Raw genomic sequence first — 6382 nt, forward strand, 5'->3', positions numbered from 1 at the left:
GAATAAGAATATACAGGGAAAAAAAAAAAAAAAAAAAAAAAGAATATACAGGGAGATTCAGGCAGCTTCCTTGGGATTTCTCAGTTCAATTTTTGGAGTGCCCTTTGAGGCAAATCCTTCCCAGTCTTGAAATCTGGATGCAACAGGCTAATGGTAACAAAAGCTTTGCTTAAGTAAACTTCGCTTCTGATCCAGGAACTGCGTAACTCTGTTACACATGGCATATCTCTCCTCATTTATCAATGAGCTTTGGCCACTTAAATGTCTTGGGAGTCATTTGCTAAGGGCACCTGAAATGAACAAACCTCCTCACTGAGCCCAGGAATGGCTGATCTCTGCTAGGTGACCTGATGCAAGTTGAACTCTGAGGCAGAGCACTGCTTGGACGAGCACGGGAAGGAACATCACGCAGACCAAGCCCTGACCTTTGCTGCGGCCTTCACAGCAGGGCCTGGTGCCTGGGTGCTGCTTGTTCAGAAGTGGCTCATTTTAATGTGCTCTGACCTAAAGCTGCAGCTGGTTTCTAGAAAGGGAACAAAAAACACTGCATTTAAAAACAGCAGCGAAGCCCTCCCTTAACCTTGTCTGATCTCTGGGGAGTTAGTTCTAACCCCCACCCCATCCCTGTCACAAAGAAATCTGCAATCTCCCCTTATTTTTAAAAGTGTGGGAGTGTTTAAAGAAACCAAAACACCTCTCCTTCTTCTCATCTTCTGGCTAAGTAAGCCAATAAATATCTGATTTTTTGTTAGTTTGAGTTGGGTTGTCTGTCATTTGCTGCTGAAAGTATCCTAATCTATGCACTATCAACACTTTATTCTGGTGCTGAGTCAATAAAACAAGTAAAAAAGATAGTCCTTGCTCGTGATATCAAAATGGTAAGACCTATGCAAACCCAGAAGTCTATACTTAGGGGCCCGCCAAGCCAAATAAACACCTCCTAAGGACTGCATTAGTTTAAAAACTTGCCAGTTACAATATACCCGTTCATCTTAAGTCATCAAGTTTCAGTTCCCTAACATTGTACATTGTGTGTTTTGTGAAATTACAAGTTTCCTGTGATAGCAAGAAGCCCAAGTAATAATTTACCTGGCAAAGGAAGGTGAAGAGTGAAGATGGGTATATATTTGTGTATGAATTGCTGTAGAACCTCTGCATATTTTTAACACCACATGACATGATTAAAATTTTTAAAAAATTAGCTGATTCGGCAGCTTCCCTGGTGGCTCAGTGGTTGAGAATCTGCCTGCCAATGCAGGGGACACGGGTTCGAGCCCTGGTCTGGGAGGATCCCACATGCCGCGGAGCAGCTGGGCTCGTGAGCCACAACTACTGAGCCTGCGCGTCTGGAGCCTGTGCTCCGCAACAAGAGAGGCCGCGATAGTGAGAGGCCCGCGCACCGCGATGAAGAGTGGCCCCTGCTTGCCACAACTAGAGAAAGCCCTCGCATAGAAACGAAGTACCAACACAGCCAAAAATTAAAAAAAATAAAAAAAAAAATTAGCTGATTTAAAAAAATCCAACAAATTAGGAAAAGGCCATGAGTTACTTTTCAGGTACAGTTAAAGAGAATCCCTAGAATCAGAGCCATTAAAATTTGTTTTCAAGTTGTAATGGCACCTTAAAAAGAACATTTGATCCTTGAGTAGATGACAGCAATACATATAATTTTTAGCAAGCATTCTGAATTGAAATGATCACAGAACTATTAAATTTCAAAGTGAGACTGCCTCAAGCAATTAACCTAAAATAATGTGTCCATGTTGTTTAAAGATCTAGCAGAGAAGTCTAATTGACACTTATGAAATACTGTTTCACTTACACTCAAATTTAAAAGTACGCTTGTGACTTGAATAATGCTCTTGAGTATAAAATAGGACCCAGATTTACTTTTAAAATTTAAATGCATTTATTTAAGTGACTATTTATGGTCTGTAATCAAATTATTAACTTTTTTAAAAAAAGCATTTACTTTTTCTGTAAAAAAAGATTAAGTTTGCTTGCTTTCCTTCCCAACTAGCATTTATGGTACATTTATTTGGTGTAAAGGGGTAAAAACGAGCCAGCTTTTCTGTAAGCTAGAGAACTGACTTTTGGCATCCCAGAGAGATTTCTTCTTTGCATTTTACATTTACTTTGCATTTATGTATTTTGCAAAAAGCAATAATTCTATGTTTTTAAGTAGCAAGACATCTGTTCTGTTGGTCAGAATCTGTTCATATATAATCACAGTATCATCCCCAATTGATCTTATAGTAACTATTTTCCAACCTTTTCTTGGATTGATGGTTTATTATGTTAAACATTTATTACTTCATGTGAAATAGGTACAATCTTTAAACCAAATTAATAAATATTTATTGAATATATATATGAGAAGTGTAATATTTAAATATTATTATTTTCCCTGTTGGACATAAAAATCCAGGTTGTTTAAGTCACATTATCACCTGATAAGGTGCAGACAGTATCCCAACTGCTGTATTTACAGTAAAGAAAAACTAATCACTAACTGTAAAGAAACTTTAGTTGCAAAACAAGTTAGTGAAAACATGAATAGTGATAATTATAATCATATCCAACATTCGTTGAGCATTGAATTTAGAAAATAAATGTTTCCTAGTGCCTTTTGAAATCTCTATTACCTTGCCTGCTCAAGCCTTTTTCCACTAATAAAAATATGACTCTATTCAGATAAATTTATCCCTTATATTAATTAGTTCTACAAAAGCTAATTGACTTAGAGCTTATAATGCTTTTTTTCTTTTGCTTTAGGACCCAAACAGGCAATGTTCTATTGCCCAATATAAGGGAAGGTAACTCATGTTTTGAAGAATAATTGGACTATTCATAGGATCCAGAAAGCTCCTCAATGTTTCTTCAAAGTTTATTCATCCATCTGTGTATTCATTAAAAAGGATTTTTTTTGAATGCCTACTATGTAAAATAAATTCTAATTATTTGTAAGTGTTTTGTGAAAATACATTAATAAATTCTAATTATTTAAAAGTGTTTTGTGAAAATACACTATTACTGGGAAGATAGCTATTAGGGTATTTATTTTCTGTTTATTTTATAAGGAAATGTACCCCTCTGAGTTTGATTTAGATATGTATTCCTAAAGTAAATATTGCTATTGATGGCTTCCTGTTTGATGTCAGGCTAGTTAAGTGACCCTAGAAATCTTCCAGTCGTGTTAAAGTTTCCTTTACATGGATTCCAATATAATTGCTGTCATATTATTTGATATGTAAAAACCAGCTACCTCCTATATTCAAACTTTTATAGCATTTTATTCTTACACTTACTAAGAGACAAATTACTTTATGAAAATAATAATATTATTTTTAAGGAATAATACTATGTCTCATTTAGGCCAACATTTAACATGTCACAATTTTTAGACAGAAATTAAATTAACTATCCTGGCTTCCTGGTTCTTGGGAAGTTATTTATTACTATTTTTTTTCTTATCTGCAAAATGAAATTCTACCAAATCTACTGAGTTTCCTACATCTGGACCCACATCCTCTGCTCTTCCTGCAGTAGCATTGCCCTTACCAACACCCCCCCCCCACCCCGCCCCAGCTTGTGTACTGGGTCCTGTTCCTCCTTAACTTCTCTGAGGCTAGGTTGATCCCTTCTCTCTTCTGCATCATCCTTTCTTTCTGCACTAAATTATTCCCACCAGCTAAAAGCATGTGGAATATCTCCCATCTCATTAAAAAAAATCCCTCTCTTGACTCCTCATCCCACAATAGCTCTGCCATTTCTCTACTCGCTTGTATGCTAGAACTCCATACCTGTTTCTATTTTCTTCACTTCCTCATTCTCTGCCTGGATCTTTTATTTGAACCCACATATTTGACTCCTCCACAGCACTCTCTCTTAAACCCACTGCAGTTAGGTTTTCTCCCATTTCAGCTTCATAGAAGAGCACTTGTTAAGGTCACTAATGACCTCTACCCTGCCATATGCAACATAAAATTCTCAGTCACATCTTGACTTATCGGCAGCATTTGGAGCAATGACTACCCCTTCTCTGTTTTCTTCATTTGGTTTCCAAGACACCACTCCCATCTCCCTTTAGCCCTATCTCACTGGCTGCTTGTCTCTCTTAGTTGCTGGATCTACCTCCTCTTCCTGATTAGAACTCAGTCTTCAGCCTTCTTTTCTATTCATACTTATTTCCTCAGCAATCTCATCTCTTCGCTTAAAATTTCCAAAATTTTATGCCCAACCAATGTAGAGCACTGATTTTTATTTCTTATTGTGACCTACTAACAACTAGGAAAGAAGATTCTGTGGCATCCTTCTTTCTTGATTCCATATTCAATCCCTCATCCTACCTGCTATCCTTGGGAGCAAATGTGATGTTCACTTGTCCACTCATCTGAACAAATACTTACTGAGCAATGTGTGCCAGGCTCTGTGCTGCCTTATCCATAATCTAGGCTTCTAATGGTTTCTGGCCTTTGCCCTCTTTTCTTTTTTCTATCAGTTCTTCTTGCTCAATCTTATCCACCACTCCCATTAGTTCAGGAATGTTCTAATGACCCCTCAAATATATATCTCCAGCTCAGACATTCTCCCCCTCTCTGAAAACTCAAAATTCTACCAACTAGATTTCTAATCCTGGAGCAAACACTTCAAATTCAACATTACAATTTAAATGTAATTTTATTAGAAATGGAAACAACACGAACAAACGTCTTCCTGCCTAAGTCAGAAATGAGTCATTCTCAATTCCTCCTCTTCCCTAAGCTCACAGTGCCTTTCTAAGTATCTCCATACCTGGTCACCTTATCTCTATTACTGCCAACAGTGCTTCAACATTTACTTGCCTTAACCATTTTCTCTAAGAATATCTCAGCCTCTAGTCTTGTAGTCCTCCAATCCTTGACCCACATTGCTGCCAGCATGATCTGCTTAAAATTAAATCTGAATAATTGACTTCCTTGAGTATTATCTTTGATGGCTCTCCGTCTCCTATGGAATAAAGCTCATAGTTTCATTCCTTGTAAACACAAAACCTTTTGAGCCACATCAGTTCTTCTGCAAGAACTTTAAGTTCTGGCCCAACAGAATGACTTGCAGACCCATGAAGCCGACATGCTCTTTGTATCTGCATGTGTTTCCACACCCTGTGTGTCTGGGGAAGATGCACTCTTCCGTCAAGACGCAGATCAATTTATACTAACATTGAAGCTCATTAAGCACTGATGCCACCAAGAGATAGACCTTCTCTCTTGTATGCTATATTACCTTGTATAGATCTCTCATTTTTTTCCCCATGTATTTCATGTAGTGTAATTATTTGTCTGCATGTTGTCTATTCCACTGTACGGGGAGGTCTATGTAGGCAGAGACCTTGTATAATTCATCTTATTATTTCAGTCCACTATTTTTATTTCATCTTTTCTAAAGAAGAGGGAACAGCTGATGTGCACTATCCTTTTAATGAATATTTTTAAACTGCAGAAGTTTAGTTTAGATAAAACATTTTTTTTCTAAAATACAATAACTATTTTCCTAATATTAGTTACTCACATATACAGTTTTTACACTGAAATATAATTCACCTATCAATCATAAAATTTACCCTTTTAAAGTATACAGTTCACTGGTTTTTACTATATTCACTAAGTTGTACAACCATCACCACTATATGATTCCAAAATGTTTCTAATCCTAGAACACTTTCATTACCCCCAAAAGAAACTCTGACCCCATTCCCTGTCACTCCCCAACCCCATCCCTTCTCCAGATCAACTAATCTATTTTCCACCTCTATAGGTTTGCCTATTCTGACCATTTAATATAAGTGGAAATATATAATATGTGGTCTTTCATGTCTGGCTTCTTTCACTTAGCATAATGTTTTCAAGGTTCACCCAGGTTGTAGCACATAATAGTCCTTTTTATGAGCGAATAATATTCCACTGTATGGATATACCATATCTTGTTTACCCATTCTTCAATCGATGGACATTTGGGTTTTTCTACTTTTGGCTACTGTGAAATAATGCTTCTGTGAATATTAATGTACAAGTTTTTATGTGGCCATACGTTTTTAATACTCTTAGGTATATATAAGGAATGGAACTGTTGGGTCACATGATAACTCTGTTTACCTTTTTTTAAAAATTTATTTTATGATTTATTTATTTATTTATTTATTTTTGGCTGTGTTGGGCCTTCGTTTCTGTGCGAGGGCTTTCTCTAGTTGTGGCAAGCAGGGGCCACTCTTCATCGCGGTGTGCGGGCCTCTCACTGTTGCGGCCTCTCTTGTTGCGGAGCACAGGCTCCAGGTGCGCAGGCTCAGTAGTTGTGGCTCATGGGCCTAGTTGCTCCGTGGCATGTGGGATCTTCCCAGACCAGG

The sequence above is a fragment of the Balaenoptera borealis genome (genome assembly GCF_965194805.1).
Source record: "Balaenoptera borealis genome assembly, chromosome: 4".
NCBI lineage: Eukaryota > Metazoa > Chordata > Mammalia > Artiodactyla > Balaenopteridae > Balaenoptera > Balaenoptera borealis.